Raw genomic sequence first — 18,485 nt, 5'->3', positions numbered from 1 at the left:
CAGAGACTTCCCTGGTGACACTGAGGAGTGACAAGAACCAGCACAGAAGCCCATGTGTCTCATGCTAGAGTTGAGTGGATAAAATGTCTCACAGGGCAGATGGGATCTGGTAGACAACACTTCCTTTTTTACCTTGCTGTGTAACTGTGTGAGGTGCAGTTGATGCAGCCCTTTGGAGGATGGTTTCCCCGGGAAGCCGTCTTGGGATGTGGACCCATGCATCACACTGGGCAATAATCAGAGGGATCCTGTACCTGCCTCACATCACATCCCTCACTCCTACTTTCCTGGGGTGCAGCTGAAGACAGAAGCATGAGGGACCCTTTCACTTCAAGCTTTGCCTTATTTTGGATCCAGACTAAGAGAGATGGCACCCACCTCAGAGGGTTGTATAAAAAAAACACTAAATAAGTAAAAGTAGATAAAGTGCTTAGAGCAGTGCCTGATAAATAGTAATTACTATGTAAGTGTGAACTAATCCGATTATACTGTATCACTGGGTAGCTCCATAAATGGTAAATATGTAGACTGTGCTGTTACATGGAAAAATATATGTGAAACGTTAAGCAAAAAACAGAACACTAGGAAGCAAGCATAAATATTATATATACACACTGATGGTAGAAGAGAGAACATGGCGCTGGAAATTGTGACTCTGTAATGGGAAAGAGGTGTTATTATGTTTCCACAGTGGTATTTATTTATCCAAAGTGGAGTATAAATAAATAGAATAAATACAGTCTCTTGGAAGCTTTGTATACATCTCGGCACAGAGGTACATTCCAGTGCTCATGACTCCTCATAGCTGGAAAATTCCTGCATGTGTGTGGGACTTCTATTCTTATATTGTAATTTTATGCCAGTTTCCTTTAATTTGTAGTTTATGAAGATTGGGAATCAGGGGGCAGTACCTGTGATGAAGCAACTCACTCTTCTTTCGAATAAGGGTTTCTGCTTTCACAGCTGTGCCACGATGGGTTGTTCCTTGGGGCAGCTTTGTCCCATACCCAGCTTCTGACCTCCTCCACACTGAGCCCTCAGCACGCGCCAGCTCAGCAGGAGCCTGAAAATGACCGCCCGCTGCTCTCTTCTCTTTCCTCACCATCAACAGCCCCCGGGAGTCCAGGCTCAGAAAAAGTGCTGTGCAGTCAGGAGGACAGGGCCTCTGAGCTTGGGTTCTCTAGAATCCCATGTGCTTCCTGCAGAGAATAGCTTAATGTGAACAGAAACCAGTTTTTGTGTGATGAGGATTGGGGAGACTCATTATGCTTCCTAGTTCTTACTTTTTTGTTTGAGAGCCTGGTGGTATGTTTGGCCACTGGACCCATCTCGGTTTAACCTCTCTGATGGCCTCACACTCTCAACTTCTTATCCTGGTTGCAAAGCCCTTCTGCTTGTCCCCTCTCTGAACTTGGTTCAGACCTCTCTCCTGGCTGACTACTTTCCAGCAGTACCAGTCATTTTGTGATTGTTGTTTCTCAAAAATATCAAGCATGTTTGTATCTAAGACTCTTCAGACTAACAACCCAGAATACTCTCCCTCTCCGCGCTTATCCATCTGCTTTTTTCTTGTCCTCCAGATCTCAGTGTAAATATCCCCTCTTCAGAGCATTTCCTAGCCATGCAATCTAAGTTACCTAAGTCACTCTTATACTTTACCCGGTTTTGGTTCTCTGAAGAATGGCCCTCTGGTCGTGGGTTCTTTGTTCAGTTATTTGTTTAGTTTGGCTTAAGCTTCACAGGAGAAAGAATCTTGCATGTCCTGTTCTGCTGTTCCCCACATCTTATCACAGTGCCCATCACAGAGACACATTCAGTAAATAGGTTGCATGAATATACAATGTGTGTTGAACGTGGTTAGTCAGAGCTTCCAGAGGAAAATCTGTAAGTGATAGCCTTTTACTCTCTTGAGAGGAAAGTAGGCCAGACAAATTGCTTTTCTATCCCTTTGTACAACAAAAAATATATTATTAACACCCTGTAGGTGGCAAAGGAAAAGAGGACACCTAGGTTTATCCACTTGTGCCACATATTTTGTTGGTTCAGAAAATCAACTGCTTGAAGAATCACACATACTAAAGACTTACTATAAAGGTGCAGTAATCAAGATATTAGTGGAGGGTGATATTGGTGATAGTATAGATGTATTAATCAATGAAACACAATAAAGAGCCCAGAACCACCCATACAAACATGGCCAGCTGATCTTCGACAAAGACAACTCAATGAAGAGAGGATTTGCATTTTCAACAAATGATATTTGAACAATTTCACATTCTATATGAATACAAAAACCTGTACATGAATGCTTACAGAATTTCTATTCATGATCACCCCAAATTGAAAACAATTCAAATTTCTCTCAATGGATAAACAAATGTGATAATCCATGCAATAGCAAACTGTTCAGCAATAAAAAAGAACAGATTACTGTCACGTGCAGCAGCAAAGATGAAAGTCAAAGGAAGTATACAGAGTGAAAGGAGCCAGGTTGAAAAGATTAAGTACTACACGACTCCATTGATATTAAATTCTTAAAAATGATAAAACTATAGTGTCTAGAGACAAGACCAGGGAATGACAGGGGTTGGCCTGAGAGGATGGTGTGACAACAAAGGAGTAATATAAGGGAGCTTTTCAAAAACTATTTAAAATTTTATTAGTATGTGTTTGTAGTACATGCAGTTTACTATCATCTTGGAGAGTGGGAACAGGTACATACTACAGCTTGTTTCTTTCTTTAACCCCTTCTCTCTCCTCTCCCTTCTCTAATTCCCCATCCTGATTTTCATTCTTGTTGATATTATTAATCTTAGCTCATTATGGCTGATAATGTTTCCATTTATAGAGGCTATTAGGTTCCAATACATGGCATATCTTCATTCTACTTATTTCCCTTTCTCCTCCTCTTCACCCCTCACCCTTGTTCTTTTGGAAGGAGTTTTTTTAGAGTAATAGAACCATTTTGCAGTTACTCAAATCTATACATGTGTTAAAATTCTTAACAGTGTATGCCAGGAAGGTCAATGTTATCATATGTAAAGTTTTAAATATACAATTTAAAAAAGATGAACTAGTGGCCAAGACCTTGAATCCAGCTGTCGTTACTTTCTAGCTGTGCTATATTGGACCAGGCATGACTTCCTTCAAGCTTCCGTTTTCTCTTTACTTAGAATGGATACAATAAAATAGGGAAGTTGGGGATGTGAAATGAGCAATGCATAAACAGTTATGTGTGCAGTGGCCCACGATGAGCACACGGTAAATACTAGCCGTTCATTTGGGGTCACTAGCTGGGTGCAGTGGCGTGAGCTTGTGGTTCCAACACTCAGGATGCTGAAGTGAGAGAATCACTTGAGCCCAGGAGTTTGAGACCAGCCTGGGCAACGCAGAGGGCCACTCACTCCCCAGTCTCAAAAATAACAACAAAATGGAAGGAAATATAACGTCTGTATTTTCAGAAGAAAAATCTTTAGGGGAGGATGTATGGTTTGGTAAAAAGCAACATGAGCATTATAAACAGCCATACTTAGCTTTGAACTCCTACCATCTTAGACCCATTAACCACCCTCTCTGAACTTCCACTTCCTATTGCCCCCAAACGGGTATAATACTAATAATAATCACTTTATAACATTATGGTGGGCATAACTATTAATATTTGTATAATTCTTAGTACTTAGTGGGTGCTCAATAAATGATAGCTGTAATTATGATTTAGTGTTTCAATATGTAAAGTGTGATTTCTCCTGACACTGAAAAATAGTGTTTACAAGTGTATAATCCCAAATGATTAATTATGCAACCAAAGAAGGAGCTGATGTTATGCAAATGTTTTAGTTTGAACTGAACTGGCCATTCACAGATATTTTCCTATTCATAGACAGAATACTAATTGGTTGAAATGAGCACTTTTGCATTTTCATGCACTCTTAAGAAAGCAAAAGGATTCCTCTAGTACAATGCAGGATGGATTTTTCTATGATAATGTGTGTTTTTCCATTTTGTTATTTTAATTTGCAAGTGGCATCCACAGATCTATAAAGTGGTTTTCTTCATTTTATAATGCTTTCCATCTTGTTTCTCAAGGGTGCACTTCAAAATAAATTAAAGTTGGATGCAAAGGAACCTAAGGCAGCTAGAAGGTCTAGTGGCCTCTGTGGGATGACGTGTGTAGACATGAGATGAATTGTTCCTGGGTTTGTGTTTGTCTAGTTTGCTGTCATTGTCATCATTGTTGTTGTCGTCATTGTCATCATAATCATAATTAACCAGTTTCTGGTTATCCAAGGAAGGACTCGGGTTCTAGAGTATTTTCCATCTTTCTGAATACTATTCACATCATTTTTTTACTTTCTTTATTCACTGATTCATGAAAAGAGAAAATGTTGCTTTAAGACAATGAAGGTTGAACATTTTAAGAAGGGCATCATTCTGTCAGTCGTGTATAAAGCACACCTTTAAGCAGAAGATATTTCTCATAAGTTAGATTGTTTTTCATTGTGAATAAAAATGCTCTGAAATGGCTGATATGGTTTTATTGCTGTTTGTGACATTTTAGAAGTTAATGATGGGAAAGAAAGAACAGAATATGTGAAACACAAAGCTGGAAAAGATCTTACAAATTTAACCTACTATCATTATCATGGCAAAGGGGAAAATGGAAATCTTGAGAAGAAAGTAGCTAGCGTTTGTTACTTACCAAGCCAGAGAGAGATGGGATCCCAGGTCATTTGCTGGTAGGACAGGGCAATTTTCACTCTATCACATCATCTCTCTAACTCCTTTCCCTTTCCTTCCCTTCCCATCTTTTCTATACTTTATTTATATTTTTTCTGGTACTAGGAATTGAACTCAGGACCTTGCACTTGCTAGGCAGGTGCAGTGCTGCTGAGCTACATCCCCGGCCCTTCTTTTCTACACTTTAACCCCAGGCCTGCAAAGTTGACTTAATTATGCACATTGCTTCACAGAAGACTGGTCATCATCAGGGATATGAAGAGCCTCTCATTTTATTATTATACATTTTTCTTAATTCCTTTCACCATTCTTAGCCCCTTCTTCCATTAGTCTCTTGCTCCACAGAATTTGGTATGTCCTTAAGTAAGTGTTTTAATTTATGTAAATATGCTGAAAATCTTCGTTCAACTTCAAATATCATTTTTAGATTTATCCATATGGCTGCAGTGTGTGTACCAGGGGTAGAACCCAGGGCCTTGTGGAAGCTAGCCAAGTGCTCTTATCACTGAGCTGCACCCTATGCTTTTTATTTTTGTATTTTGAGACAAGATCTCACTAAGTTGCCCAGGCTGGCTTGAACTTACCGTTCTCCTGCCTCAGCCTCCCAGATAGCAACTATTACAGACTTGTACCACCATGCCTAGCCATGTGGCTATTTAGTTAGTAACTCTGTAATCTACTATTCAGAGTATTAAAGTACCAGATTTCACTTACTTTTTCCTCTCTTCTGAATACAAGGTAAGTTGGTAAGTTCTATATTGTAAAAATAACACAACAAACACCCAAATATATATTCCTTCATGAACTCAGAGGGAAACATTGTTGTGTCGTAGGGTGCAACCATTCCCAATGTCATGTGGTGTCTCAGACTGCTGTCCACAGAGGCTCTGTGTGGCTCACACTCTGGACCAGCAGCCTCCATTGCTCCTGTCTCCTCACAGCCCTGCCAATACTCAGTCTTACCTTTTTGATTTGCCATTTTGATGGGTGTAAAATGGTATCATTTTGGTATAATTTGCATTCTGCTGATTATCATCACCTTTTCACGTACTGTTCTACTTAAATTACTTATTTAAGGCTTTTCCTTCTACAAATTACCTAGTCATACCTTTGAGTACTTTTATATTTGGTTTTCTGTCTCTCTTTGTTGATTTGCAAGAGTTTTAATGTCTTGATTAGCAGGCTTTCAACTAAAATTTTATTTGAAGAGTTTTTTGAAGCTAAAGAAAACACTAACTCCTTTTGGATATACTCACGTAGTTTAGATATTCATTTCCTGACTCCTGTAGTGTAAATACATTCTCCCAGTCTGTCCTCTATTAGGTCTTCCACTGAGAAGAAATTCTCACTTTTTATGAAGTCAAATCTGCAACTTTTCACTTCACAGTTTATGCATTGGGATGTTCTTTTAGAAGACTTTTCTTATCTTTCACAACAATATCCTGTATTTTCTTCTGACAGCTTCGTAGTTTTATCTTTAGCATTTAGGTCTCTATCTGTAGACCAAGTTTGAATATGTCACAAGGTAGAGCTACAGCTTTACATTTCCTCACATAATATTAATATTCCCATTTTCTCAATGCCGTTCTACTGCATCTAGAAAGATATCCTGAGCCACATACACATGTTCTAAAGCCTGAAAGAAATAGTGCTCACTCAATTTTGATAATTTATTGGCAACTGGACCCAAGAAGCAGGAGTCAATATTCTAAAGTTTAAAGTCTGTAGAGTCTACTTATAGCATTGTAGGTACTCCTTATTGCAACAAGGAGCCTGTGATTGAATAGGAACATAGCCTCCCATGGATACAGACAAGAGGACTGCACCCTATGAGATGGCCTGGAGGTACTGGCCAATTTTCAGTCCTCTCTTGATTTCAGCTTCTTCAGTTAGAAAGTGACCTGATTTCATTACGAGGCATCCAACTTTTTAAAAGCTCTGAAGAGCTTTAAAAACTGAAGGAAATGTTAGAAAACCACTGGTATCATCATGAGTTTTCCAAAATTTTTCTCTTACAGTACAATTTCTCCCTTGAATATGTTTTAATTCACTATTCATATGAATTCATGTTCAGGTCTTCTTGCTTTTTCATTGGTACCAGGGGGTAAAACAGAGGACCTCGTGCATCTAGGTAAGCACTCTACCACTGAGCTGCATCCCCTGCCCCTGTTTTCATGTCTATCTCCAAGTTGCTAGCTCCGAATAATGGGTAAGAAGCACCAGTATTCTATGCTTTGCACACTGAAGGTAAATCAGTAATGAGCAAAAGAAGGTCAATGAAAAGAATGGCTTATTTTGACTTTTTACTGTCAGTTAATGTCTTAGTTACTTTTCTAATTGCTGAGACAAAATACCCAATGCCCAAAGTTAAGGGAAGAAACGCTTATTTAGCTCACAGTTTGTAGAGGTTTCAGTTCATAATTGACTGGCTCTAAGGCAGAGTGACACATGGCAGACAGGAATCGCAGAGGAGAAACAGTTCATGGTGGGCAGAAGGTAGCAAAGCAACAATGGACAACCACAGCTCTTTCTGTCCCTTATATCTTATCCAGGCTATTTATGGCAAGTAGCACTCACACCCGTAATCCTAGTGCCCTTGAGCCTAGCATTGCACCAAGAATCTATTCCAGCATTACTCACCCTAGATCCAGCCACCTCAGAAAAGCCACACATATGACCACGTGAGGCTTTGGGGGGACATCTAGACACAAGCCATAACAGTTAAGCACAGAGGGGAGGGACAGATGTAAAAGAAAAGCAAATTGATGATTTTCCTTTTTTCTCCATGAATTAGATAACACTGATGTGCTTTCTGAGAAAGCTGAGCTAAATCAATTCAATTTTTAAAAGGTTAATGATAGAAATACTTCACATAGCTACCCAGAGGATGCATACACTGCTAGATCATGTGGTTTCATCATTTTAGTTACAAGCACATAAAAATCACTTGACCGAGACCTGGATTTGTCTTCTTTTGAAATTGATGACGATGATGATGATGATGATGATGATGATGATGATGATGATGATGATGATGGCGTTGTTTAGGGGGAGTTTTGAGTAACAGTCATTTGATTATAGGAACTTAAAAACAAATGCAGTCTCGACCTGAACAGGACTGGCCACATGTTCCGGTGGAAGTGAGAGAGGCTGTTGAGAAAATATATTTTCAGTCCGTGCTGTAAGAATCAGATTCCTGGCCACACATCAAGCTTTTCTCTTCAGAAAGATGCCTTATTCCTTATTAAATTCCTAATGAAATCCTTAGCTAACAGGGCCTCTCTGTAGAAGAGTCCAATTGCACCTTCAAACGTGTGGAAAGAATCCACCAAAGGTAGGAAACATAGCTCAGCCCGCAGGCAAGTAGGCTGCAGAAGGAAGATGTGTGCATGAAAGACTCCTGCAAAAGATGCTCACAAGCCTAATCCATTTTCAAATTCATTTCTTAACCGTTACATAAAAACACACAGTTGTACACACTAATGGCATGCCACCTAATGCTATATATATATATATATATATATATATATATATATATAGACATTGTGTAATGTTTATATCAGGTTACACACATTTATTTCCTTAAACCTTTATCAGTTCTTTAAGGAGGAAACTTTTAAAATGCTTTTGTATAGCTTTTTGAAATATATAGTGTATTATTTTATCTATGGCCACCCCCTGTGCAATAGCAACACCAGAACTTCTTGCTCCTATCCAGCTCTAACTCAGTATCCATTGATCAAACATTCGTAATCCGATCCCCACCACCAATCCCTGGTAATCACCATACTGTTTTCAACTTCCACAAGGTCAAGATTTTTAGAGTCCACATATGAATGAGATAATCTGGTACTTGTCTTTCTATGCCTGGCTTGTTTCACTTAACATAATGATTTCCAATTCCATCTATGTTGCCATAAATAACAGGATGTCATTCTTTTTATGGTTGAGTAGTACTCTATTGTGTATATGAACCACATTCTCTTTACTCATTCATTAGTTGATGGACACTTAGATTGTTTTTATTTCTTGGCTATTGTGAATAGTGCTGTAGTGAACATGGGAGTGCAGATATCTCTTTGACACACTAATTTCATTTTCTTTGGGTGAATACCTATTTGTAGAGTTGCTGGAACATATGATAGTTCTATTTTTAAGTTTTTGAAGAAATATAGTGTTTTTCATAATGGCTGTATTAATTTACATCCCCACCAATAGTGAGCAAGTGTTCCCTTTTCTCCACAGCTTTGCCAGCACTTGTAATCTTTTCTCTTTTCTGACTGTGATGACATGCTATCTCATTCTGATTTTGATCTGCATTTGTCTGAGGGTTGGTGATATTGAGCATTTTTTAAATGTATCTGTTGGCAATTTGTGTGTCTTCTTTTGAGAAATATCTGTTTAGATCTATAACCTATTTCTCCACTGGGTTATTATATTTTATACTGAATGGTCAGAGTGCCTTATATAGTCTGTTGTTTCCTCTTTTTTTTTGGTACCAGAGATCGAACTTGGGTCCTTGTGCTTGTGAGGCAGGTGGTAGAACCACTGAGCTAAATCCCCAGCTCTACCTTATATATTCTGGATGCAGACCCCTTCACAAATCGATAGCTTGCAAATATTTTCTCCCATTCTGTAAGTTTTCTCTCCAGTTTTTTTGCTGTACAGAAGCTTTTTAGTTTGATGTAATTCCATTTGTCTTCTTTTGCTTTCATTTCCTGTGCTTTTGGTGTTCTTGTCCAAAGAAATCTTTACCTACTACAACATCCTAAAATAGTTTCCCTGTGTTTTCTTCTAGTAGTTTCATCATTTCAAGGCTGGAAAATCTCCAGCCACTGAGACTGTTTCCCTTGGGAGAGTCTTGCAGGTGTACAGGATCTAAGTTACCATGGCAGATAAAGGATGAAATTGAACTATGACTGAAGGGAATGAAGAGCAAAGAACTTATTAGGGTTTGCAGTGAGGCAGCTCCCCATGGAGTCTGAAACCACCATGGGAAAAGCCCACCACATACTTTCTGTTCAATGGTTTGTTTAAAATGTTCACTAGGCTATGGAGGGACAATTCCAGGTTCACTGTTCCAGAGCCATTGGATCTGGAAGAGTAGAGGCTTCTCCTGAAGGGATAATGACCAGTGATAGAAGGCAGATATAATTCCCATTTCCCATCTTTCAGTTAAATCCCACAGACCATCTCCTGCCTCATGCTGTGCCTTCAGGTGGAACCTTTGTGGTTTCCTCAGTGTGTACTGAACATCCAGTCTGTGCCATATACTGTGCCAGGAGCTCGGGAACCAGTAAGGGTGTGGCCATGCCCTCAAGAGGCCCACTGCTGTTAGGAGAGACAGATCCAAATACCCACCCTGGCAAGATTTCTGCACAACAGGGCTCCGAGCACCAGGATGACAGTTAGGGAGGCAGTGCAGTGATCTGTCTCTGTGCAGGAGCCCTGGGAGCTGCCAGCCTCAGCTCACACCCCAGCCCAGCCATGGAGTTGCTGCGAGACTGGGAGCGCAGCCTTCCAGCTCCCAGTGCTGTGTCTCCTCATTGGTGGAAGGAGGTCACTATGCCAGCCTTGTAGATTTGAAGTTTGGATAGCACATTGGAAAGCGCTAAGTTAGTGATTATAATTTAGGTAGTAAGGGAGCGAGGAAGTAGATAATAATGTACAATTAACAAAATCAGGATGGGTAATACCATTTCTTATGGAGGATATTTTTCTTGCAGAAATCCTAAAACCCATTACCAGGCCATAGTTCATTTTTCTGTGAGGATGATCAAGAGCAGTTCCTGGGAACTGTAAGGCTAGGGCCTCTTTTTCTATCTCTTTTTCTCTTCCCATCCCTTCCCTTCCCTTCCCTCCCCTCCTTTTCTCTTCTTTGATCATCCTGTTCTCCCTCCCCTCTTCCTCATCTCCTCTCTCTCCCCTCTCCCCTCTTCTCTCTTCCCTCTTCCCCCTTCTTTGTGGTCCTGGGAATGGAATCCAGGGCCTTGCATGTGCTAGGCAAGCTCTCTGCTACTGAGCCACACCCAACCCAGGGCCTCTTTTTCAGCTGCTCCTTTGACCATCATTCCTCATCTTCAGTTCTCAGTTGAGTCCAGAAATTTCTGGGCAAAATAAGGAAGAAACAGTTTCTATTACTTCCCTACCAAGCCAAAGGGAAATGAGTGACTCATTCCACCATCATGGAATGTCTGAAAGGGGATTTCCCTTTTGATCTAAAGAAAATTTTGGCAGCAAAAATAGGCTTACACTATTCCCCAAATAAGGCAGCTCTTATAAAAATGATTTATTCATTTAGTACTTCTATGAACTTGTATTAAATACTTACCTATAAGAGGGGATAAGAGCCTGCCTTTATGGATACTTCCCATGTGTTGAGCACTACTGAATTTACCATTTATATCTAATCTAATGTTTATATCTTCTTGAAGCAAGTTTATTATTATTCACAGGAAGAATCTGAAACAAATTACTGGCTCAAGGTTATACAGCAAGATAGGAAATGCTAGAGTAAGGATTTGAACTTTGACAGAATGAGTGCAGAGCCTGGACTCCTGACCACTAGGTTGTTTTTGTCTAAGCAAGATATAATCACTTTCTGTAAGTAGCTCTCACTCTACTGACGGAGACAGAAAAGAACAGATAATTAATATACAGTGCAATTCATGCTCAATAAAGGTGTGAACAGAGTGCTGTGGCAGCACAGAAGAGCAGTGAATTGCTTTGCCTGGAAGAATCAATTTTAGCTGTAATCAGTGAAGTACTTAAGACTGTACAAAATTTCCTTAATACGTGCAAACCTGAAATGATGAAAATCTATTGCTGTGAAGGAAAAGTTTACATTCTAAGATGACTATAGACTATAAACAGACAAGGTAATCAGCAAGAGTCAAAGTTATATTTTTAAGGGTCTATTCTGTCAGATTATTATATGCATATTACCCTTTCAGTAGGAAACAACCACACTTCATATTGATGGTTGTCAAAATCATGTACTTCAAAGTCTAGCTCAAATTCTACTTCTCGGTAACAGGATGTAGTCACCTGTATTCATTTTGAGATCTTCTTACCCATCCTGGTGCCTACCTCACTGCCAGTTCACAGTAGGAGTTAAAAAATGTTCATTTTTAGCCTTTTAGAAGTTGAAAATTCTGTTTGTGAATAGTTCAGGACCACATTCGTTTCCTCTCACCTTTCCCTGTTTTCATTTTCATTTATATTTCTCACACATGGTGCAAAGGGGAAGACCCTAAATTCATTCATTTCAACATTTGAGAGAAAAAGCATCAAAATAAGATCCCAAGATGAATTCGAGGGGTAACTTTTGAGTTTTCTTTATCAATGTTCCCCTTTTTCAGTCATAGAGAGGCAAAAGTTTGCTTAAATTTAGTGTAAGAAAATTGGTCACATATTGTTTGAGACCTATCCTATCTACTCAGATCTGATTTTGTGAGAAGTGGGTACCAACCAGTACATATTTCTCCCCCAATCTTTGGTATGTATTGAAAAAGAGAAAAGAGAAGTAGGAAAAGGGAGGCAGAGTAGAAAGAGATGAAGAGAGAAAAGGATTCTGTTAGCTTAAGCTCAAACATAAATGGGGATGACAAGGATGGCCTACAAAGTGGATGGTGTTTTAATAAATCATTTCTTACAGTGCTAACTCAATTGTATTCCCTCCAAAAGTCAGTAAGAATTTGAGGGAAAAAATACAACATTTCAGGAAGCCTCATCCTTTTGTGCTGAAATCAATAGGCCTCATTATGTTTGATCAATCACAAGTCAGGGTAGCCTGAATTGTAGCCACCACATACGATACTGTAGATTCAATTTGTCAGATAACCTGGTCAGTGCCCGGTTATTGGAAAATGGTTTCCAGGAGTATGGATCTTGACATTGACTTTGATGTCCTTCAGATACTTTCAGAATATCCAAGATCTTTTCATAAATTCAGATCTCTCACTACGCTTGTGAGAGACCCTGCTTACCCTAATGTGGTCCTGAACCAGGCTATCAAGATGTTTTCAAGACCTCTGAAGTTCACATCTTACCACAACACAGAGGTACAGAATTTAATGTTTTCCTGGTCGGGTTTTTGTCTTGCTTAGATCCCATTAGTTTCCATCCTTTTATTTCTCCCTTTTAGAATGGGAATATTTACCCTGTACCATTATATGGTTGCAGTGTTTAACTTTCTTTTTTTTTTATTTTTAAAGGGGTTGTCAGCTAAGAGTTTGCCTTAAATCTCAGAGGAAACTTGGGACATGGACTTTGCAGCAATGTTGTAACTGTTGGGACTTTGACAACTCTTAGTGATGAAAGAAATGCATTTTACATAAAGAGATGTTCATGAGTCTTTTAGGGGCCAGGGGCAGAATATTTTGGATTAGACCTAAAATTTTCCCCAAAGCCTCATGTGTTTGGAAGGTGATTGGATTATTGGGTGGTACAGCTGAATTTTTGTTAGGTAGGGTCATATCAGAAGAGGCAGGTCACTGGGCACATTGCATAGAAGGGTATATTTGTCTACCCGGCTCCTCCCTCCACTCTATGCTCCTGGCTGCTGTGATGTGAAGAGCTATTCCTTCACCATGCTACTGTGCCATGCCTCCCTTCCTTGGACTAAGGCCATCCAACCATCCAAGGACTGAGACAACTGGAATGCGAGCAAAACAAACCTCTTTTTCTTTAAGTTGTGAGTGTCAGGTATTGTGTCTCAGTGAGGAGGAAAGTATTTTGCCCACTATCACACTGTTTTCCGTAGCAGTACACAGTCTCATATTCCCACCAGAAGGAATCACATCTTCACCAACACTTGCTATTTTGTTAATATTTTTATTATAATAATCTCAATGAAGTGGCATGTTATTGTAGCTTTAATTTGAAATGTCCTAATTACTAATGATAATGAGAATATTTAAAAAGGTCTTAATTGCTATCTGCCTATCATTTTTTCTGAGAAATGTCAATTCAAGTCTTTTTATCCATTTATTTTTAGTATGTTTTTGACTTTTGTTGTTGAATCACAAAGTCACAAAAGTGTTTTATATATTTTAAAAACTAGACCCTTATCACATGTATGATTTACAAGTATTTTCTTTTTTTTAAAATTAAATTCTATTATTGGTACATTGTAGGTATACAACACAATTACATTTCTCATTGGGAATTGTACCTTTATACAATGCATCTTCGTTCTTATTTTTTCCCCATTCCTAGCCCTCCCTTCACCCCCTCCACCCTTCCCTATTTGCAAAGACTTTATTTCCATTTCTCAGCATTTTTCCTTTCCTTTCTTTCCTTTCCCCTGCCCCTCCCACTACCCCTACCCCTTTGGACCTTTTCTTCCTATTTTACATTATCGATTATTCATTCTAATCATTGGTACATTTTAGGTATACAATATAATGGCATTCATCATTGGAAATTTGCACTTTTACATAGGCTCTCTTGGTTCTTATTTTTCACCCTTGCCCAGCCCTCCCTTCAACCCCTCCAGTCCTCCCTATTTACAAAGATTTTGTTCCTATTTTTCCATTTTCTCATATTAATCCCATTCCCTTCTATCCTTTCCCCTAGCCCTCCCACTTCCTTCCCCTTTGCCCCTTTTCTTCCTATTTCACATTACCTATTATACATTTAGTCCTTATTTACACTTTCAGTTTCTCACACCAGAGAAACTATTCCAAATTTATTCATGTGTGTCCTATTTATTTCACTTAAGAGTATCGCCTCAATGTGCATCCACTTAGCTATAAATGTCTCTAATTTCTCATTTTTTATTGCTGAGTAGTATTCCATTTTATAAAAAAAAACCCCACATTTTCTTTATCCAGTCTCCAGTTGATGGGCATTTGGGCTGTTTCCAAGTTTTAGCTATTACAAACTGTGCTGCTATGAACATAGGCACACATATATCACTGTGGTATTATTCTTTTAATTCTTTGGGGAAGATCCCCAGCGGTGGAATAGCTGGGTCAAATGGGACTTCCAGTCCTAGTTCTTTGAGGTATCTCCATACTGATTTCCACAGTGCTTGCACCAGTCTACACTCCCACCAGCAGTGGAGCAGGGTTCCTCTTTCCCCACAGCCCCACCAGCATTTGTTATTGGTTGATTTCATGATAGCAGCCATTCTTTCTGGAGTGAAGTGGAATCTCAGTGTTGTTTTCATTTAACCAGGGATGTTGAACATTTTTTCATTTATTTATTTGCTATTTCCATTTCTTTGTCTGAGAAATGTCTGTTCATTTCAGATGCCCATTTTCGGATTGGGTCTTTAAATTTGGGAGGTCTGATCTTTTTAAGTTCTTTATAGATTCGAGATAGTAGACCTTTGTCTGAGGAAGAGCAGGTGAAGATTTTTTCCCACATTGTGGGTTGTATCTTCATGCTGCTTGTGGTTTCTCTTGCTGTGCAGAAGCCTTTTAATAAGAAGAGATCCCACTTGTTGATTGTTTGTGCTAGTTTACAGGCAACTGAGGTTTTGTTCATAAAATCTTTTCCTACACTGATGTCTTCAAGGGTTCTACCTAACCTCTGTTCCAAATGGTTCAGAGTTTCTATTTTAATATTTAGATCTTTAATCCATTTTGATTTTAGTTTAGTGCATAGTGAGAGATATAGGTCTAGTTTGAACCTTTGGCAAGTTGAAGCCCAATTTTTCCAGCACCATTTATTAAAGAGGCTATCTTTCCTCCAGTGAGAGTGTTTGGCTCCTTCATTGAAGATGAGATGGCTGAGTATGTCTGGCGTTGTTTCTGCATCTTCTAATCTGTTCCACTGGTCCTCAAGTCTGTTTCTTTGCCATTACCATGCTGTTTTATCACAGTAGCTTTGTAGTATAGTGGCAGGTTGGGAATTGTGATACCCCCTGCCATGTCTCTGTTACCTAGAATTGCTTTTGCAATTCTGGGTCTCTTCTTGTTCCAAATGAATTTTTGGATTGTTTTCTCAAGGTCTATGAATTATGCTGCTGGGATCTCAATTGGAATTGCATTAAATCTATATAGCAGTTTTGGAAGTATGGCCATTTTCACTATATTAATCCTTCCTACCCAGGAGCAGGGGATGTCTGTCCATTTTCTGATATCATCTTCAATCTCTCTTTTCAGAATGCCATAGTTTTCAGAGAAGAGGTCTTTGATTTCTTTCGTTAGGATGATTCCTAGGTATTTCAGTTTTTTGGATGCTATTGTAAAAGGAATTATTTGCCCTGTTTCTCTCTCAGTGAGTCTGTCATTGGTGTAGAGGAAAGCTATTGATTTTTGTGTGTTGACCTTGTAACCAGCTACTTGACTGAATTTGGTTATTAAGTCTAGAAGACTTTTGGTGGAGTTCTTGGGGTCTTTTATGTATAGTATCATGTCATCTGCAAATAATGACAATTTGACTTCTTCATTTCCTATCTTTATTCCTTTTATTTCTTTCTCTTGTCTAATTGCCGTGGCTAATGTTTCCAGAACTATATTGAACAAGAGTGGTGATAGTGGACATCCTTGCCTTGTTCCTGATTTTAGTGTGAAGGATTTCAGTTTTCGATCATTTAGCATGATATTGGCTGTTGGTTTTTCATAGATGGCTTCTATCAGTTTGAGGTAGAGACCATCTATTCCAATATTTTGTAGGGTTTTTATCATAAATGCATGTTGGATTTTGTCAAATGCTTTTTGTGCATCTATGGAGATAATCATATGGTTTTTGTCCTTGGCTCTGTTGATATAGTGTATTACATTGATTGATTTTTGTATATTGAACCATCCCTGCATCCCTGGGATGAATCCCACTTGATCAGGGTGTATGATCTTCTTGATGATCTTCTGTATTCTGTTTGCCATTATCTTATTAAGGATTTTTGCATCTATGTTCATTAGTGAGATTGGCCTATAGTTTTCCTTTTCGGTTGGGTCTTTCTCTGCTTTGGGGATCAAGGTGATGCTTGCTTCCAGGAATGAATTTGGGAATATTGCTTCCCTTTCAATTTCATTGAAGAGTTTAAACAGTAGTGGCAGCAGTTCCTCTCTAAATGTCTTGTAGAATTCAGCAGTGAAGCCATCAGGACCTGGGCTTTTCTTAGTTGATAAGGTTTTAATTATATTTTCAATTTCATTGGTTGATATTGGGTTGTTCAGAGTTTTTAGGTCTTCTGTATTCAGCTTTGGTAATTCATGTGTATCTAGGAATCTGTCCATTTCTTCTGTGTTGTCCATCTTATTGGCGTATAGGTTCTGGAAGTAGGTATTGATGATCATCTGGATTTCTTCTGGGTCTGTTGTAATTTCACCCTTTTCATTCCTAATTGCATGTATTTGGGCCTTTTCTTTCCTTTTTCTGACAAGTTTGGCTAAAGGTTTGTCAATTTTGTTGATTCTTTCAAAGAACCAACTCTTGGCTTCACTGATTTTTTGTATCATTTTCTTAATCTCCATTGCATTGATTTCTCCTCTGATCTTTATGATTTCCTCCCTTGTATGAGCTTTGGGGTTGTCCTGCTCTTCTTTTTCTAGAAGCTGGAGGTTAGGCATCAGGTTGTTTAATTGGGCTCCTTCTGTTTTCCTAATATATGTATTCACTGCTATGAATTTCCCTCATAAGACTGCTTTCATTGTGTCCCATAGATTCTGATATGTTGTATTGTCATTGTCATTTAATTGAAGGAACTGTCTGATTTCTTCTTTAATTTCCCCTGTGACCCATTGGATATTCAGAAGTGTGTTGTTCAATTTCCACGTGTTTATGAAATTTTTTGGTTTCTTTTGCTATGGATCTCCAATTTCATCGCACTATGGTCTGATAATATACAGGGGATAACTTCAATTCCTTTGCACTTACTTAAACATGTTCTGTGTGTGAGTATGTTGTCTATTTTGGAGAATGACCCATGTGCAGCTGAGAAGAATGTGTATTCTGATTTTGTGGGGTGGAAGACTCTGTAAACATCTGTTAAGTTCATTTGTTCAAGAGTTTGATTGAGTTCTAGTATTTCATTACTTAGTTTTAGTCTACTTGATCTATCTATTTGAGACAGTGGGGTTTTGAGGTCCCCCACTACAATTGTATTAGTGCATATATGACTTTTCATGTCTGTTAGTATTTGTTTTATATAGTTGGGTGCACTAGTATTTGGTGCATAGATATTTATGATTGTCATCTCTTCCTCTTGGATTCTTCCCTTTACAAGGATGTAGTGTCCTTCTTCATCTCTCTTAATCAGTGTTGGTTTGAAGTCTACTTGATCTGCTAAGAAGATAGCTACTCCTGCTTTTTTTGGGGTTCCTGTCACATGGAGTATTGTTTTCCACCCTTTAACTTTCAGTCTGTGAGTTTCCTTTTGAATTAAGTGCATTTCTTGGATGCAGCATATTGTTGGATTTTGCTTCTTGACCCATTCTGCCAGTCTATTTCTTTTGATTGGTGAATTGAGACCATTAACGTTGATGGTTATAACTGAAACATATTGACTTGTCATTGCCATGACTTTTTCTTTTTGTTGGGTTCTCCCCCTTTACATTTAATTTCTTGTCATGCCAGTTGGATTCATTCTGCTTTGCTTCCTGGGGTTGTGATCCTCAATGTCTGTTCCTAGGATATTGTGTAAAATTCTTTGGAGTGCTGGTTTTATATTCACAAAGTTCCTAAGGTGCTCTTTGTAATGAAAGTATCTTATTTCTCCATCAATTTTGAAAGATAGTTTTGCAGGGTACATCAATCTGGGTTGGAGGCTGTTTTCTTTTAGGGCTTGGAAT

At 38.7% G+C, this 18,485-nt stretch overlaps 1 long non-coding RNA gene across 4 annotated transcripts in view; it reads left to right on the top strand.

The window, feature by feature from the left end:
• LOC110348445 (uncharacterized) overlaps positions 1-18,485 on the top strand; it is a 73,848-nt gene that overhangs the window by 23,128 nt on the left and 32,235 nt on the right. Inside the window, exon 4 of one of the 4 annotated variants that reach the window (XR_015441019.1) lies at positions 4-8,225. The exons of the other annotated variants lie outside the window; for them this stretch is intronic. This is a non-coding gene — a long non-coding RNA (uncharacterized LOC110348445). Of the gene's footprint in view, positions 1-3; positions 8,226-18,485 lie in introns of those variants that run through there. 4 annotated transcript variants of the gene reach the window in all.

This window comes from Heterocephalus glaber, unplaced genomic scaffold (genome assembly GCF_053883595.1).
Source record: "Heterocephalus glaber isolate CG9 unplaced genomic scaffold, H.glaber_assembly_v1.0 deba00001504, whole genome shotgun sequence".
Classification (NCBI taxonomy): domain Eukaryota; kingdom Metazoa; phylum Chordata; class Mammalia; order Rodentia; family Bathyergidae; genus Heterocephalus; species Heterocephalus glaber.
The sequence above is the reverse complement of the archived record's forward strand: the minus strand, read 5'-3'. Positions and strand labels throughout refer to the sequence as shown.